We start from the raw sequence: 19,496 nt of genomic DNA, 5'->3' as shown, positions 1-19,496 counted from the left end.
AAGAAATCCTGGTGTAGATTGTTTTGACAGAGTGAAGGAAAGTGGGCAAAGATAGGATTTTGAATTAATTTCTCAAGTGTCAAAAATATTACATGTGATGTATTGTGTTTAGAGGTTTTATAGGATAAAGATAAAAAAAGAAAATACTCACATATTCCTTCAGGAATCTGTTGGTAGGATCAGGTCAACTTCTGCAACACAAACAAAAACCTGAGCAGATAAATGAAAAGGAAAGAGAAAAATGTTGCTTTTTCTTCAGGTTGACCCCGTAACCTTTTGAGAAAAGCAAAAATGAAAACATTTATGACTGCCAGATTAGTCAGTGCATATTAGGGGGCGATGTTAGTTTTGATTGGATTCCAACCCAGCTCCAGTTTCATAAGTGGTTTTGTGAAATATGTCCCCTTTTTAAATTCGCCACTCGACTCCTCAAGCTGAACTCCACGAATTTGAAGGTGCTAAAGAAGCCCATTGAATTCTCCATTTCATTTAGCAGACCCTGCGCTGTGCCACAATTGATGTCATTCTACTGTTTCCTGCCGTTTTCCAGGCAAACGCCATTCCACATGCGCTTCAACAGCGTCCGTTCAGCCAAATCCTCAAATGATAGATTGTTTTACACTTCATTTAGAGCATTCGTCAAAATTCTAATGAATCATGAAAATTCTGCTAACTTGGGTCAAAAAAAAAAAGACTCTGCAGCAAAAGAAAAGCAACACCCTGACCCCTATAAAATGATGACATTCACTAACACAAAAAAGGAAAAAATAAAATAAAATACAGTTCAAAATTACAAATCTTCTTTGTTTTGTTTCTTTTGGGCCTGTTGTTACCTTGTATTTTCCAATAGTTTAACAACTTCTCTCATGAAACTAAACTAAATCTGTGTAAAATAAGGTGTAGATCAAATAACTTACATATGGTTTCCTAATATTGTAAGGCTCTAATGTAGTATTCTTACAATACTATGTTATTCAGTATTGTACAAATACTGAATATTCAATATTGTAAAAATACAGAACAACATAGTGGTTTCAGTACCAATTCTCTCAAGGTTCAGACATCTTCTGTAGGTTTGTGTGGGGTTTCACACTGTTATACTGTTTGGATGTAAGGTGACCCTAAATAAATATTTTAGTGTAAAATCATGAGCTCACAAGCACAAAAATGCTGTAGTTCTCAAAATATTTTTCAAGATTTGTGTACTCCCCTCATTATCCTCCCACATGCATAGTTGCAAGATTAACTTTTGTCCTCCTCAAGGCTCGTTTGTCACAGTTCCAGTGGTTGTAAAGTTTTTTAGAATATTGTTCTGGGCAGGCTTAAACAAGGAGTAATTTTGTTGTAATGGTTTTATGAAGATCAAAGCACATTTGGCTCATTTGAGTGGTATATTGTCATGTCCTTCGCATTTTGAAGAGCAGCTACAGTTCTCCTTCCATGACTGTTAGGTGTGAATCTCTTTTGTCTTTAGAGGAATGGACCCCTGTGCCACATTTTGACCCTAAAAATGTTATGCATAACTAATGTGTAGCCACCAATTTTAAAGGCAGTGACTGTTAAAAAGGTTCAGACAAAAAGGTTATACATAAACTGCTGTGATGTTTTTGAAACCAGAGTTGTTTTAGAAGCCCACCTTGGGCTGTAGGCCTCACTTAGATTAGCTTTGATCTTCAGCCTCCAGGACTACCCAATCTAAATTTTTATGAAGTCAAGATGCAAAGACAAAACCTACTGCAAGTAAGTTGTTAACTTCTTATTCAATTTTAACAAAAGCTCACTTAACCAATCTTAAACTGTCTTTCACCTGATGTCTTTTCACCTGGCAAGCAACTGCAATGAATCTGTAATTATGTCAGTGATTTATTTTCTTTTGCAGCAGGTCTTGTTAAAATGTTTATATAAAGCACATGTTTAATAGTTTTCATGCATCAGAGGACTCCCGCAGATTTCATAGTCTGGAAACTCACCCATTTCTGGTTTATACATTCAGTTTGTGCTTTGCATTTTTGACATGAAAAGATGATTGGTGTTTCATGCCTTTTATGCTGTGAGAAGTAGCAATGTGTTTCTCCTCTTTCCCATGGCTGGACTGTCAGGAAGTAGTCCTCCATGGCTGTGGGTTACATTGTGTTGCCAGGGAGGTGTTGTGGAGGGGCTGTCCGCTCAGTGTTCCAGGTCTTGACAAGAACAGACAGGCTGGCCCGGGATGGCCTGCGTGGAGCTGCCACCACGGCCACCTGCTCACAGCAATCATCAACACCGCTCCGGCCAGCCACTGATACAGCATACAGACCCAATTAAGAGCTCTGCATGTCCCCCTCCAGCCAGCCATCACTAACACTGCCGCAAGTCTGACAAGGCTGCCTTTTTTCCCCTCAGCAAACCTCTAATTAACAACATTGGCAGCTCTGAGGCCGGCCGGTCCAGAGCCGCTGAAAGGGGCTGGGACTCTGCTCGGGTAATCAGCTTAAATACAGGTTTATTTCCTGCCCCCTGTGCCTTGCTGCTTCCAGCAGAGATTGCATTCTTTTTATCTGTTTACCTCCAATTTCCTCTGACTTGTAACATGTCTCCGAGACACACTGTCACTTCCACTTAAGGGCCGAGCGGCTGCTGCTGCAATCAGATTGTCTTGAAGCAAAGCTCAGAGCTGCTTTTGGCAGAGTATAGTTGTCTGCTACATCCCAGTCTGTTTCACAGCTTATCGTGTCTTTTCTGTGCACTCCCACCCAGGCGAGGGGCTGTCATTTTTATACGTATGCGTAGGCTTTAAATGAAGACCAGAATTTATGATTTGTTCTTCTTTCCATTGCAGGAGCTAGATTATATTTTACCAAAATGACTGAAAAGAAAAAAAAGCAATATCATAAAATGAAATGACCTCATTATCCGTGGAGGATTAATGTTCCAGTGGAGGAGGTTTGGAGGAGTTGTTGTTGGAGCTGTGGCCACAGAACTCTGTATTTAATGTCCTCTTCTTAGATTTGGGATGAACACAAGACCAGTTTGGTCTTCTCCATCACCTGCAGTTCAAATGAAACTGAGAAAAGTTCTGCTTGGATTGCTTTTTGCCAGCATGACAACAGCCTCCGTATGCATTTTGTCAAGACATTATCTGGAATGAAATGTCATAATGGAATGATTTAATGGAAGCAGTTGGTTTTATTTAAATGTGTACTTTGATGGTGGAAATATTCATAATTTATCTGATGTTATGATAGAGAATATAGAGAATGCATGACTATTGAGGTGCTTTAGATATTCTTGTTTGAAGGTTGTTTCATTATAGGTAATGTTTGGTATTTTGCAGAAATAATGTAAACTGTGATTTGATTGTAGAGTTAAACTACTTAATTTTAACTTTCACCAAACCCAGTTTTATTCTTATTCTTATTATTACACTTAAAAAAAAATGGTTGTAGTCTTATGTAGTGTTTCATCTAAGTACACGCTCAGATGAATTTGCCTCCCCTGCCGAAATAACATATTCTACCCAGCAGAGGGCGCTGTTTATCACTCAGGTTATATTCTTTCACAGTGTGTTTGTGAGAGATGGTGACCATGGAAACAAAAGCAAGCACATCTCCATGCTTAAGACATAGAAATCTCTTGCTTCTTATTTTTTTTTAACCTTCGATGTGTGTCAGGAATTTGATTGGGATGCTTCATCAGAGGAAAGCACTGTAGAGAAACTCTAAAATGAGCCTCTGGCCTATGACCTCTGCTTAAAAATATTTGATCTCCCGAGCTTCTGAAAAATAACTGAATAGTAAATGTGCACTATATTTACATGCTGTATTTTCCTTCAGTTATGTAAATGTAAATATTTAGGTGTTGATTTTCTGATCAGACTTCTTTTTCACCACAATGATAGACTCTGATAAACTGCTGTTGTGTTAGGATTGAGTTTGGAATAGATATGGAATTGGCACTGGTTGTATAAACTTGTTTCATAAGATATAGGAGCTGTCCTACAGCGATGACAGGACTTGTGTTTATGATGATAGACGTGCCACCCCTTACCATCACACTCCCTCTGCCAGAAGCTTGCTGTAATCAGCAGCGTGCTCTCTGTGTTTTATTTACACTTTGATGCAGCTCCCTCATGTAGAATTTTGGCTCATTAATGAACATCACATCCACCACATGCTCACGTTTCAGTGCATGTGCTCCAAAAAGCAGTGTAAACAAACCTGTCATGGCAGTCCTTCTACACATCGGGTATTTTGGCCGATTTATATTCTTTGGTCAGACAGCAATATTTGGTTTGGTTTTAGCAAACCCCATCCAAACATTGTTCAGTGGCACAGCTACTTTCCATGCCAGTCATATTTGGGATTCTTATAGTAGCCACCAACCTGACTACTGTAACAGGGACCATGTTCACAGGTGCTGCTGATGAGGCGTGAGTCGGGGACCCGATGGTAAGCACCGGGGGCACAAGGAAATCAAAACAAGAATCAATAGCCAAAACAATTTGACACTGAAAAGAAAACAACCACGAACATCTGCGTTTAGCACAGGTTAAAGGTCATTTTCAGACTTCTCAAGTGAACTAAAGTTTGATCTACATTGATATGACACCCTGTCCTAACTTGAATTCTCAGGGTTTCAGAGAAACTAAAACACTTCTAAATCCACCAGGCATAAGTTGAGAGCTCAAAAACATAAAATGGAGCTACTTAACTTGAATCAAATGTCATATTGTCTGTGAAAAATCTTGCCTCTCAGCTCAGACAGTTCACTTCCTTTTCAAATAACTTCTCTCTGACTTTAGTCCTAAAGTGCTAATATGAATTATGGTCCCTAGTATTAAAGATAGTAACTACTAGATTCCTAACTTTGAGCTGTTTCCACTTCAAAGAGTGTTGTTGATCGATTCATCTGGAAGGGTCTGCTATGATCGGACAATGATCAGATGTCTGTTTCCAAATAGTAATACACTGAAAAGAGCAAATGAAGCTGAAAATTAGCTAATTCTGGTCACCAGCCATTTTTTTATTGTCCTTCTTGCTGTGTTTCTGGTTTGAATAAGACACTGAAGGCAATCAAGACTTAACTATCAATTGCCAAAAAAGGCAAGAGTGTCAGTTAATCACCTTTCACCTCCCACAATTCTGGCACATCTTTTGGTGAATATTTCACAATTTTGTGTTCATAAGCATGTTGTATACAATGAATTATAGCACCTAGTTCTCCAACCCTACAAGGCCCTCAGTGATTATGAAAGGGGTTGTCATTTCTTGGGTTGTCCCGGATGTGGCAGTGTCTGCTGTGGTGAGCCTCGTCTCCAGAACCCTCATCTCACTTAGCCATCAATATCCCGCTTTCTTTCTGTAGGGTGACTGACTGCTGATCTGAGTGAAATTTCAGCTTTACCGTGGGTGGGTGGGGTGGGTGGGTGTGTGGTTCATGGAGTTTAGCACCTTCTTCAACCTGAGCAAAATAAATGACTTCTCCTAATGCTCTAATTGGTGGGAGTTAGATGATCAGGTATCACTGGCCTTCAGGGATGAAGCGCCTCGTTGTTTTGCTTCGGCACCATGAATGAGCCAGTCTGTGTCTGCGTTTTAAGTAGGAAGGGGAAAAACTCTTGGTAGTATGAGGTCTGTCGGGCCCTCTGAACTGTCTTTTTTTTTTTTTTTTCCATGAAGTCAAAGTAAAACGTTTGACATTTTAAGTTAAGCCTGCCTACTGATCTTCCCACCTCAAAATCCCTCCCCCTGGCTGGGATCACTGTGAGGATTGTGAATCAAATGAGTGCTGTTAAAATGCTTCAGCTTCTCCCTCACTGCATACCCGGCTCTTACTGTGGTTTAGTAGGTGGCTTTCTGCCCCTATTTAAAGTCTCTCGCAAGGTAATAGTGTAGATTTTGAAACAACTCAAGGTGGAAAGTGATACCTTTAAAGTACACTGTTCCTTTCCTAGACCTGAGCCAAAGTCTGACTCCAGCTGTTCTGTTCCAGCAAGAGCAGGGATTCACACCAGTTTTGGTTTCTCTATAACTTGGTGTGTGGGTGTGTGTGTGTGTGTGTGTGTGTGTGTGCGTTGGTATATGTGGTTTAGCAGGACATTTCGTCAGAATACACGCAACACTAGCAGGACATTTTGAATTAACGGGACAGGGGCGGTGTCCTGCTAATTTTGACAAAAATCTAAAAGCGTAGAAAGGTTTCTATTGGTCCAATAACCCCAAAAATGCAAAAAAAACGAGATGTCCGTTTAATACACATAAACCAGATTTTGTGTATAATTTGTGTATCGCCACAGTGCCCCCGGTGGCAACTCTGTGTAATAGCAGGACCTTATGAATATTCACACAAGCTCTTGTTCTGATTGGTTGTCTGCCGGAAGGTCCCGCTAATTACTACAGTGTCTTTCTAATTCACGTCGCTGTTTACACACATGAATTGTGTGTAAATTGCCAACTCTTACACTGGGGATGAGTTGGAAATATGATTACTCTGTGCTATAAGACTGAATATTTTATAAAGGTTAGTTGGATGCCTAAACCCAACCTTTTGTCCAACCTTACATTGGACAAAAGGTGTATGTGGCACCTAAAAATATACAGAAATTAATATATATTTTTGATCAAATATTTTTTATTTAAAATATTATGAATAATACGTGTGTGGAATAAGTGTGTGGATTAAAATAAATATAAACCATAAGAGAGCCATTTTTTTCACCAAACTACTGCTAACAGTTTGTTGATTCTGGTCTGCTCTGCATCCTCAGAACCAGAACCAAGGATTTTGAAGCAGAACTTAGCTTCAGTGCACCATAAATCTTGAATAAACTTACAGAAAACTGCAACACAGCTGAATTCCTTTAAATCAAGGCAACACCCCCCCACCCCCACCCCCAAAAAAACAACAATTTACAGTTGTTTCTAAATCTTAATCATTGGTACATGTATCAATATAATTAATGTATATGATTTTAATTTTGATTTTACTTTGAATTTAATTTCTGTTTTTCTTTTTTTAAGGTAAATGTATGTTATTTTTATCACTTTTTAGTCCTTTGATGTAAAGCACTTTGAACTGCCTTGCAGCTGAAATGTGCTATACAAATAAAATTGACTTGACAGCAGTTTTCAGATCTTGCCAAAGATTCTCCACTGAGTTTATGTCTAGACTTTGACTTTGCCATTCTAACACAGAAATATGTTTTTATTTATACCATTCCATTGTAGATCTGGCTTTATGTTTAGGGTAATTGTCCTGCTGGAAGGTGAACCTCTGCCCCAGCCTCAAGTCTTTTGCAGACTCCAGGTTCAGGAGTGTTCAGGTTTTCTTCCAAGATTTCCCTGTATTTGGCTCAATCCATCTTACAATCAACTCTAACACTCTTCCCTGTCCCTGAAGAAAAGAAGCACCCTCAGAGCATGATGCTGCCACCACCATTTTTGTCAGTGGGGAAGGTGTGTTCAGAGTTATGTGCAGTGTTTGTTCTCCACTACAAATAGTGCTCTGCATTTTTCCCAGAAAGTTAAATTTTGGTCTTGTCTTATCGTTTTTGCTGTATCCCAATATGGCTTCTGGCAAACTGCAAATGGGACTTCTTATAGTTTTCTTTATACAATGGCTTTTCTATTGCCACTCTTCCATAAAACCACATTTTTGCAGTGCATGACTAATAGTTATACTATACTGCATTTCAGAAATATCTCTGCATTTCATCCAGAGCCACCATGAACCTCTTGGCTGTATCTCTGATCAGTGCTCTTCTTGTTCAGCCTGTAAGTTTAGGTGGATGGCCTTTTCTTGGTAGGTTCACAGCTGTGTGATTTGCTCTTTCCATTTCCAGATGATTCGTGGAACAGTACTCTGTGAGATGGCCTAAGCCTGCTTTAAGCTTCTCCACAACTTTATCCCTGACCTGTCTGGTGTGTTCCGTGGACTTCATGATGCTGTTTGTTCCCCAATATTCTCTTAGCCAACTTTTGAGGCAGTCATAGAGGAGTTGAATTTTTTTTACCATTTGCAGTCATCAGGCAACTTCTGAAGGCAATTGGCTGCATTCAGGGAAAGGGGGCTGAACACTTTTGCACACCACACTTTTTAGCTTTTATTTGTAAAAACTGTTATGAATCATGTTTAGTTTTGTTTCTACTTCACAAGTATATACCACTTTGTGTTTGTCTTTCCCATAAAATTCTGTGAAAATATATTTCCAGTTGTGACAAAACTGGAAATTCAAGTTCAAGGGCTATGGATACTTTAGAAAGCCACTGTACAAATAGTAAGGCAAGTCCAATGACAGAACCACAACCGCCACAACCAAGTACCCAGTATAGTGTGAAGAAACATCTGAAGGGAATATAACCTTGAACACACCTCGTTAAAATGGGAAATGCCACACAAAGTGGTAGAAAACGAACAAGCTAAGATCCTGTGGGCCTTCCATATACAGGAAGACAAAATGGGAAAAGCAAACCAACTGAACATGGTGATCATTGAGCAGCAGAGCAAAGCAGTTGTTATGATGTAGCTATCCTGAATGAACAGAAGGTACAGAAAAAAACTAGAGAAATACCAAAGGCTAAAAAACCCCATCATCCTCCTAGAACTTGAGTGGTTGACTTATTTTGGGCTGTCTAGTCCACAATACTAAATTTTGCTCTAGATGGGGTCTGGTGTCCACATGTTAGGCCATTATTTTATGACTTGGTGGTGGTGGAAGATTATAACACATTACAGGTTAGACTCAAGATGTTCAGTGTTTCTTTTGTTGTGTAAGTTTACAAAAGTTAGCAACTGCATATATTTACCATGGTGCTAAACATGGTGATTTAAAATGAATAAGTATTTTTCTGAGAAAAATGTTGTCCACATATCATGTAAAACAATAATTCTTTGTTTTTGGAATCATTAGGTCCCAATCAGCCCATAGATGAATTAATAATGCACTCCATGTGAGAGTTTGGGTCTTAGGAGATTACAAAAAATGTGGAAGGTGAAAGCAACAGTAGTGCTTGTGGTCACTGAAACCCTTGGGGTAATGACCCCTAAACTGGAAGACTGGCTCAAACAAATACCTGGAGATAGATCAGACCTCTTGATACAGAGAAGCACACCTTTGGGAACTGCTAATATACTGTGAAGACCAAGGATCAATGAAGTATTTTTGAATTTGAAAGAAGGGATAACCAGTCATGGAGTAATACAGAATTAGAAATATAAAAATAAAAATCGTTTATTTAAAAAATATTTAAAGTGCCAAAAATATCATGATTATTTATGTTACTGTTAAGACAAAAATTTAAAGATTGATATTTTGTCGTTATCTCAATGTCTCTACTCTGCATACATGCAGATTGTCTAGGTAGTCTAAATTGTCTATTGGCAGGTACATCAGCCAATCTTTTTCTGCAGGTGTTGTGTCTGCCATTAGACAACAGTTTTTGTTTTTATGATATAAAGTGTTTTGAACTGCCCTGCTGCTGAAATGTGCTATACAAATAAACATAATTAATTGATTGAACAGAAATGATTAAAGGAAGTGACAACATTGCTGGTGGGAGATACCATCTAACTGTTGCCTCTTAATTAAAGAAAAATGTATGATAAACTATTTAACTTTGAAATATTGAATGAAAGTTACAAAATATTACTCAAAATTTTCTTGTTCCTGAAAAAAATCAGACCTTGTGTGCTTCAGAAACAAAATGGAATAATCCTTTTGTTGTACCCCTCCTCCTCTGTCAACGTGGTACAATCCGTCAAGTCCAGGTGCAAGCCATTAGTATTAATTGAACTTGTTTCATTTGTTTTGCGTGGAGAAAGAGGTAAGACTCATACAGAATCTCTTAAGACATTTAAGTACATATAGTTTTGTAATTTTGCTGAATGTTGTAGGTTACTTGATGCTTGGATACACCAAAGCATTTGATTTGCAGCATTTTAGCTAGTAATTACCAACCATGTTAGTCAGTGTACCAGAGTTTAAAGGGAAGGTGGCTCACTCCAGAATTAGATAAAACTGTGTTTGGTCATTTTCTGTATATCAGTGAGTGATATTATTTCACAGGCACAAATGATCCTAGGTAATAATCATTAGTATTAAGATAATGTTTTAATATTTGAAGATTTTGAGAATCTGTCAATAGAAAGTCAATTATGTAGTACTGTGTACTTCAGTACATTTTCACATACAATAACATCAAATCATATTGTGTACAGCAGGGGTGTCAAACTCAAGGTCTTAAGGGCTGGTGTCCAGCAACTTTTAGATGTGTTTCTGATGCCACATGGCTGGATAAAATGGGGTGGTCATCAACTTGATTGCACTGAGAAGCTAATTCAGTCATATACTTAAGGTGTTTTAGACCAGACAAACATCTAAGGCCTGGAGTTTGACACCCCTGGTGTACAGTATCATGTTGTATTCTCTGATCTTTGCAGGAGATGTCAACAACAAGGTCTCAGAGAGCAAACATGATTCCAGTTATTGCTCCTTAGGTGAAGATAAAGAAGGATTTGATGTAAAATACCTCAATTCATTTAAAGGTGAGTTGTGACTATATTATGCACAGGATTCCAGAGTTTATTAAATGATCATTTTTTTTCTTTTGTTTTACTTTTTCACTTTTAAACTATTTTTATACTGCACATTATTAGCATAGATCATGATCGATGATCATTATAATCAGAACATCTTTCTTATTCCGAAGGAGACAAGCAACTGCTCAAAATACAATAGAAGCGTATGTATATAAAATTTAAAAAAAAAAATTCCCTTCTCACCCTCTCTTTCATCCTCTGAGCTTGGGTCCTCTACCAGAGGCCTGGGAGCTTGAGGGTTCTGCGCAGTATCTTGGCTGTGCCTAGAACTGCACATTTCTGGACTGAGATGTCTGATGTTGTTCCTGGGATCTGTTTTAGCCACTGCTCCAGTTTGGGGGTGACTGCCCCGAGGGCCCCGATGACCACTGGCACCACTGTGGTCTTCACCTTCCAGGTCTTTTCCAGTTCCTCTCTGAGGCCCTGGTATTTCTCCAGTTTCTCATGCTCCTTTTTCCTGATGTTGTAGTCACTTGGTATTGCTACATCCACCACAACGGCTTTCCTCTGTTCTTTATCCACCGCTACAATGTCCGGTTGGTTCGCCATTACCATCTTGTCTGTCTGGATCTGGAAGTCCCACAGGATCTTAGCTCGGTCATTCTCCACCACCTTTGGGGGTGTTCCACACTTCGATCTCGGGGCTTCCAGTCTGAACAGATGTTTCTGTACACTATGCCCGCCACTTGGTTATGTCGTTCCATGTATGCTTTCCCTGCCAGCATCTTGCACCCTGCTGTTATGTGCTGGACTGTCTCAGAGGCCTCCTTGCACAACCTACACCTTGGGTCTTGTCTGGTGTGGTAGATCTGAGCCTCTATTGCCCTGGTGTTTAGGGCCTGTTCCTGGGCAGCCAGGATGAGGGCCTCTGTGCTGTCCTTGAGTCCAGCTTTTTCCAGCCATTGGTAGGATTTCCTGATATCAGCCACTTCAGTTATTTGTCGGTGGTACATCCCATGTAGGGGCCTGTCCTCCCATGATGGTTCCTCCAGCACCTCGTCCTCTGTTCCCCATTGCCTGAGACATTCGCTGAGCACATCGTCCGTTGAGGCTTTTTCCCTGATGTATTTATGGATCTTGGATGTTTCATCCTGGACAGTGGTTCTCACACTCACTAGTCCTCTGCCTCCTTCCTTACGGCTTGTGTACAGTCTCAGGGTGCTGGATTTGGGGTGGAACCCTCCATGCATGGTTAGTAGCTTCCAAGTCTTAACATCTGTGGCCTTCATCTCTTCCATTGGCCAGCTAATTATTCCGGCAGGGTATCTGATTACTGGTAAGGCACATATATCCATATATATATCCATATATCCATGAAAACATGGATATATATATATATATATATATCCTTCTCATCGTCCGTGGGTGGTCTCTTTCATCCTCTGAGCTTGGGTCCTCTACCAGAGACCTGGGAGCTTGAGGGTTCTGCGCAGTATCTTGGCTGTGCCTAGAACTGGACATTTCTGGACTAAGCTGTCTGATGTTGTTCCTGGGATCTGTTTTAGCCACTGCTCCAGTTTGGGGGTGACTGCCCCGAGGGCCCCGATGACCACAGGCACCACTGTGGTCTTCACCTTCCAGGTCTTTTCCAGTTCCTCTCTGAGGCCCTGGTATTTCTCCAGTTTCTCATGCTCCTTTTTCCTGATGTTGTAGTCACTTGGTATTGCTACATCCACCACAACAACTTTCCTCTGTTCTTTATCCACCACCACAATGTCCGGTTGGTTCTCCATTACCATCTTGTCTATCTGGTTCTGGAAGTCCCGCAAGATCTTAGCTCGGTCATTCTCCACCACCTTTGGGGGTGTTCCCCACTTCGATCTTGGGGCTTCCAGTCCATATTCTGCACAGATGTTTCTGTACACTATGCTCGCCACTTGGTTATGTCGTTACATGTATGCTTTCCCTGCCAGCATCTTGCACCCTGCTGTTATGTCCTGGACTGTCTCAGGGGCCTCCTTGCACAACCTACACCTTGGGTCTTGTCTGGTGTGGTAGATCTGAGCCTCTATTGCTCTGGTGTTTAGGGCCTGTTCCTGGGCAGCCAGGATGAGGGCATCTGTGCTGTCCTTGAGTCCAGCTTTTTCCAGCCATTGGTAGGATTTCCTGATATCAGCCACTTCAGTTATTTGTCGGTGGTACATCCCATGTAGGGGCTTGTCCTCCCATGATGGTACCTCTAGCACCTCGTCCTCTGTTCCCCATTGCCTGAGACATTCGCTGAGCACATCGTCTGTTGAGGCTTTGTCCTTGATGTATTTATGGATCTTGGATGTTTCATCCTGGACAGTGGCTCTCTCTCACACTTGCTAGTCCTCTGCCTCCTTCCTTACGGCTTGTGTACAGTCTCAGGGTGCTTGATTTGGGGTGGAACCCTCCATGCATGGTTAGTAGCTTCCAAGTCTTAATATCCGTGGCCTTTATCTCTTCCATTGGCCAGCTAATTATTCCAGCAGGGTATCTGATTACTGGTAAGGCATAGGTGTTTATTGCATGGATCTTGTTCTTGCCATTGAGCTGGCTTCTCAGGACTTGCCTTATTCATTGGAGGTATTTGACTGTGGCTCCTTTCCTTGTGACCTCATCGAGGTTGCCATTTGCTTGTGGTATTCCCAGGTACTTGTAACTGTCCTCAACAAATATATGGAGGACTGAGTTTTGAAATTACAAGTACAAAATAATGAGTTGCATTCAGTTGACAAAAAATGTTTAAGTAACCACAGAAAGACATCCAATTAGATCAATTAACTGATTTTGAAAAATGTTAATTTCAATTGCTACTATTTGATATATCTGCATTGTTTAAAGTTTATCCTACTTATTATGTGTACCTACAGGTTGGGGTGTGTTCAAAAAGCAGATTTCCTTATTGAGTACAGAGAAGTCATAAGTAGAAAGGAACAAGAAAACCGACTGAAAGTTTACCATGATACACTCGAGGTTCTTATGTTTGATTTCAACTTCAATGGACAAAAGCTTTGGTATGCGACTGTTTCAAGGTTGTTGTGTTTTTATTTTACATCTAAATACAGTGATGTAAACATTTTCAGCTTCATCAGTAAAAGTAGTTTTAGTTGGTAGAGGAATATCCTTCTGACATGCAAACACCAAATATGCAAAATCCTTTCCCTTGCATGGTATAATTATTCTTATTTTCATACTTAATATTTTAGTGTTGATGTTGCCAGAGAGGATGGATGATTGGGGAGGCTGGTAAATGATCAGATGAACCCAAACAGCAAAATGAAAGTTAAAAGAGTGGATGGAAGACCTCATCTGTTTATTTGCACTCAAATATATTGGTCCAGGGGAAGAAATCACTTATAATTATGGTGATTTTGACTGGCCATGGAGAAGAAAGGTGCTTATAAGTGTGAAAATACTATCAAAAATCATTCAAGTAGCACTGAAGACATATTTGAAGGATATGTCAAGTTGTAGTACAGGGTTTCATTATAGTTGAAAACAAGAAGTGGACAAGCACATACACTAGGTGGACTTCATTTTTCTATTGAGAAGTATGGACTCATTCAGTGTACATCCCTTCATTTCAGATTTCCAAAGATGAACTGTCAGGTTGGTGATGTGGACGCATGCGGATCCTGTTCAACCAACCCTCCAGAGGTAATTTTGGTCTCCAATGACCAACTTACTCTCTAAAATAAAGTAATTGAAATGATATTAAGTATTGTTCAAACACACATGTGTTGTGTAATATTAGATATGTTAGCTGCATAAAAAGGGAGGACTGCGTTTTGAAATTACAAGTATAGAAGAATGAAAATTACATTTAGAAGCGCACATACACACAGGTCCTGTGTAATACTCAAAATGTAAGGTGCAGGAATAAGGAGGACTGAGTTTTGAAATTACAAGTACAGAAGAATGAAAGTTACATTGAGAAGCACGCATACACACAGGTTCTGTGTAATACTCAAAATGTAAGGTGCAGGAATAGGGAGGACTGTTTTCTATATTGGGAACAAACATTTAGTGAGTGTTCTTTACATTTCAGATTTCCAAAGATGAACTGTGTCAGGCTGGTGACATGGATGCATGTGGATTCTGTTCAACCAACCCTCCTGAGGTAATTTTGGTCTCCAATGACCAACTTATTCTCTAAATTAAAGTAATTGAAATGATATTACGTAGAGTACAAACACATAGGTGTTGTGTAGTACTAGATTTGTTGGTTGCATAAAAAGGGAGGACTGAGTTTTCAAATTACAAGTATAGAAGAATGAAAATTACATTTAGAAGTGCACATTTTGGTCTCCAACGACCAACTTTTTCTCTAAAATAAAGTAATTGAAATGATATGAAGTACTGTTCAAACACACATGTGTTGTATAATCCTACATATGTTGGCTGCATAAAAGTGGAGGACTGACTTTTGAAATTACAAGTATAGAAGACTGAAAGTTACATTGAGAAGCGCACATACACACAGGTCCTGTGTAATACTCAAAATGTAAGGTGCAGGAATAAGGAGGACTGAGTTTTGAAATTACAAGTACAGAAGAATGAAAGTTACATTGAGAAGCACGCATACACACAGGTCCTGTGTAATACTCAAAATGTAAGGTGCAGGAATAGGGAGGACTGAGTTTTGAAATTACAAGTACAGCAGAATGAAAGTTACATTGAAAAGCATGCATACACACAGGTCCTGTGTAATACTCAAAATGTAAGGTGCAGGAATAGGGAGGACTGAGTTTTGAAATTACAAGTACAGCAGAATGAAAGTTACATTGAAAAGCATGCATACACACAGGTCCTGTGTAATACTCAAAATGTAATGTGCAGGAATAGGGAGGACTGAGTTTTGAAATTACAAGTACAGAAGAATGAAAGTTACATTGAGAAGCACACATACACACAGGTCCTGTGTAATACTCAATATGTAAGCTGCAGGAATAGGGAGGACTGCTTTCTACATTGGGAACAAACTCACATTTAGTGAGTGTTCTTTACATTTCAGATTTCAACCAACCCTCCAGAGGTAATTTTGGTCTCCAACGACCAACTTATTTTCTAAGATAAAGTCTTTGAAATTATATTGAGTACCAGTGGTCCCCAACCTTTTTATCACCGCGGACCGGTCAAGACTTGGCAATTTTTCTGAGGCTCGGGTTCTTTTTTTACCCTTAATTTCCCCTTACAGCAATCTTAGAACGTTGCTCACGATAATTGTAACTGTTCATCCTGCCATCTGTGGCATGATCGCATCCAGTCGTTGGAACATTGGGACTGCTCTGATCTAAAATCAGGCATATTCTAGCAACTTGTAGGGTTTTTACTTGATTGGGAGCTAGAACTCAACCTGTTGAACTTGACAGGTAGCCAATCAGAAAGCGCGGTGACGTAGCTCATGGAGGGGAATCCCAAAGAGCTGAGCAGACATGCACAAATGAGTCCGGTGGACATCGAAGATATGTGGAAATGGCATGAATGTTTATAAAGCATTTCGTACAAAGAATATCCATAGAAATGATGAGGAGTGGAGTTGGAGCAAAATTGCTACCACAGTTGATAAACCCGGTAACTTTTCAGCTATCCATTAAATTAACGTGACATTATTTTGTACTAAAGCCTGCTCACATGGCAAGATTTGCTCCTGTTATGTGGCTGGACACACGAACCTGTTGTACTTTTATCAGCTCTGTGGTCACAGAAGTTTGGAAAATCGTCTGAATCCTAAAATCATGCCGTGTGAACCAGACTTAAGACTTACAAGCTCTATTTCTCTCGTCTCGATAACTGCCATAATGCTCTCAGACTCTGGTCGCTCTGGCAACGTTCACACATCCCTTCAAAATAAGATTTGAATATGCCACAAAAACGAACATTTATTTTCATGAAAATTTTAACTCACAACTATAAATTAATGGGAGTCCTGAGCTTGTTTCTCTGCAATGAGATGATCCCACCTGGGAAACGATGACACCCAATGCAGAGGGTGCTTGGTGTGTAATGGCAAAGCAGTTTGAAGCTTCATTGCCTCATTAGTAAGCCAGTGCATATTATGCAGAGTGGGCTTGGAACATGGGAGTCACCTACAGGTTCAGGATAAATCCACTCTCCTGTCTGTGGTCTTTCTCCGCTTTTCCAAAGAAACTTTCCAAAGACATCGCTTTCTTACTCATTGTGGGCTCAATGTTGCCGCACAAGACGTAACCGAGAGAATCCAGTTAAAGGGTTTTCAAAATAATGGATCCTCCAGACTCAGACAATACGTAACATGTAAATATTTTTCTTGTGCGACCCAGTACCAATTGGTCCACAGACTCGTACTACTCCGCGGTCCTGTGGTTGGGGATGACTGTTAAGTACGGTTCAAACACACAGGTCTTGCGTAATACTTGATATGTAAGCCACATAAAAAGGGAGGACTGAGTTTTGAAATTACATGTACAAAAGAATGAAAGTTACATTTAGAAGCGCTCATACACACAGGTCCTGTGTAATACTCAAAATGTAAGGGGAAGGAATAAGGAGGACTACGTTTTGAAATTACAAGTACAGAAGAATGAAAGTTGCATAAAGAAGCGCTCATACACACAGGTCCTGTGTAATACTCAAAATGTAATGGGCAGGAATAGGGAGGACTGTTTTCTAAATTGGGAACAAACTCATATTCAGTAAGTGTTCTTTACATTTCAGATTTCCAAAGATGAACCGTGTCAGGTTGGTGACGTGAATTCATGCGGATCCTGTTCAACCAACCCTCATGAGGTAATTTTGGTCTCCAACGACCAACTTATTTTCTAAAATAGAGTTTTTGATATGATATTAAGTACTGTTCAAACACACAAGTCTTGTGTAACACTTGATATGTAAGCTGCATAAAAGGGGGGAACTGAGGTTTGAAATTACACATATAAAAGAATGAAAGCTACATTTAGAAGCGCACATACACACAGGTCCTGTGTAATACTCAAAATGTAAGGTGCAGGAATAAGGAGGACTGAGTTTTGAAATTACTAGTACAGAAGAATGAAAGGTACATTGAGAAGCATGCATACAAAAAGGTCTTGTGTAATGCTCATCAGGTATGTTGCAGAAATTTCAAAAACTGAGTTTTGAAATTACAGGTAGAAAAGAATGAAAATTACTTTTAGAAGCGCACATACACACAAGTCCTGTGTAATACTCAAAATGTAAGGTGCAGGAATAAGGAGGACTGAGTTTTGAAATTACTAGTACAGAAGAATGAAAGGTACATTGAGAAGCATGCATACAAAAAGGTCTTGTGTAATGCTCATCAGGTATGTTGCAGAAATTTCAAAAACTGAGTTTTGAAATTACAGGTAGAAAAGAATGAAAATTACTTTTAGAAGCGCACATACACACAAGTCCTGTGTAATACTCAAAATGTAAGGTGCAGGAATAGGGAGGACTGAGTATTGAAATTACAAGTAAAGAAGAATGAAAGTCACATTTAGGAGGGCACATACACACAGGTCTTTTGTAATGCTCATCATGTAAGTTGCAGAAATTTGGAAAACTGAGTTTTGACATTACTAGTAGAAAAGATAGAAAATTACACTTAGAAACGCACATACACACAGGTCCTGTGTAATACTCAAAATGTAAGGTGCAGAAATAGGGAGGACTGTTTTCTACATTTTCAACAAACTCACATTTATTGAGTGTTCTTTACATTTCAAATTTCCAAAGATGAACTGTGTCAGGTTGGTGACATGGATGTATGCGGATCCTGTTCAACCAACCCTCCTGAGGTAATTTTGCTCTCCAACAACCAACTTAGATTCTTATATAAAGTCACTAAAATAATATGAAGTACTCTTCAAACACACAGGTCTTGTATAATACTTATCATGTAAGATGTAGAAATGTGGAAGACTGAGTTTTGAAATTAGAGGTAGAAAAGAATGAAAGTTAAATTTAGATGCACACAGACACATGGATCCTGTGTAATACTCAACTTGACAGGTTCATACATTAGGTAGACATTGTTTATTTTAATTTTTTTTTAGAAACAATCATTCAGTATTCATATACTGATATAAATTTGTTATCAAAGAATTACTGATTACACTTTAAAAATTAGGTATCTTCATGTTATTAAAGGTAAGTTTAAACAGTAATGATTTCTTAGTTAATGTCAAGTTGTCATAACAAAGACATTTTGAATAATGTCAACTTTGTATTAAAAGTGTCATAATTTACCGAATGACGCTTTATGACAACAGTCATAAATATTCATGAAGGCTTATTCATGTTCATGACATGTGTTGTCATGTTTATGACAGTGTCATGACAGTCTTATTCACCCCCCTTCAAATAAAGTGTTACCGAAATATTCTTGCTGAAATGCTTTCAATGTATACAAAATATGTTTTTAATCAACAGGTCTGTCCAGAACAAAGTTCAAGTGAGGTGACATCATCAGAAGAGGAGTATGTTCCTGATTCCCTAGATGATTCAGACATCTCATGGGATGACAGATGCACTGCACAGAAATATGGACCAGTTATAGTCCATATTTCCATGTTTGGACTTCTTAATGCACATAAATTGTATGTTTTTTGTATGTGTATGCTGTGGTCCTGATAAATAAAATTGGCCCTGATAATTACTGTTGGTGTCATGGGCGGAGCCAAGCACCTCATTATCTTTTGTCCTTTTAATACAGCATTGCATCAGGTTCTCATATTTTGAGTTCTGATGTGTGTATCTAAATTTTTAAGTGAGATCTATGTTGTGTAGCTCAAACAAGATTTTTGACAACTTACTACGTCTTTCTAGCATAAGTGGAAAGGGGTGTCCGTTTAATGTTGCAAAAAACTGGTTTGAAAAAATTGTCCTGCTAATACATATAAACCCGTATAGGTGTGTGTGTGGGTGTGTGTGTGTGTGTGTGTGTGTGTGTGTGTGTGTGTGTTTACATCTAATAA

The 19,496-nt window shown here is 39.3% G+C and overlaps 1 long non-coding RNA gene across 3 annotated transcripts; it reads left to right on the top strand.

Moving 5' to 3' along the window:
• Positions 1-10,364: 10,364 nt before the first annotated feature.
• On the top strand, positions 10,365-19,205 carry LOC148158652 (uncharacterized). 3 transcript variants are annotated; one of them, XR_015763032.1, is made up of 6 exons: positions 10,365-10,521; positions 14,130-14,199; positions 14,591-14,662; positions 17,239-17,310; positions 18,256-18,317; positions 18,952-19,205. It is a non-coding gene; the product is annotated as an uncharacterized LOC148158652 (long non-coding RNA). The 3 variants fall into 3 exon arrangements; XR_015763031.1 differs by having other exon boundaries at positions 17,239-18,317; XR_015763030.1 differs by lacking the exon at positions 18,952-19,205 and having other exon boundaries at positions 17,239-18,476.
• Positions 19,206-19,496: the final 291 nt, after the last annotated feature.

The sequence above is a fragment of the Poecilia mexicana genome, unplaced genomic scaffold (genome assembly GCF_051168715.1).
Source record: "Poecilia mexicana isolate PSO_F unplaced genomic scaffold, ASM5116871v1 scaffold_6, whole genome shotgun sequence".
Taxonomy (NCBI): domain Eukaryota; kingdom Metazoa; phylum Chordata; class Actinopteri; order Cyprinodontiformes; family Poeciliidae; genus Poecilia; species Poecilia mexicana.
This window is presented reverse-complemented; position numbering and strand designations above follow the sequence as displayed.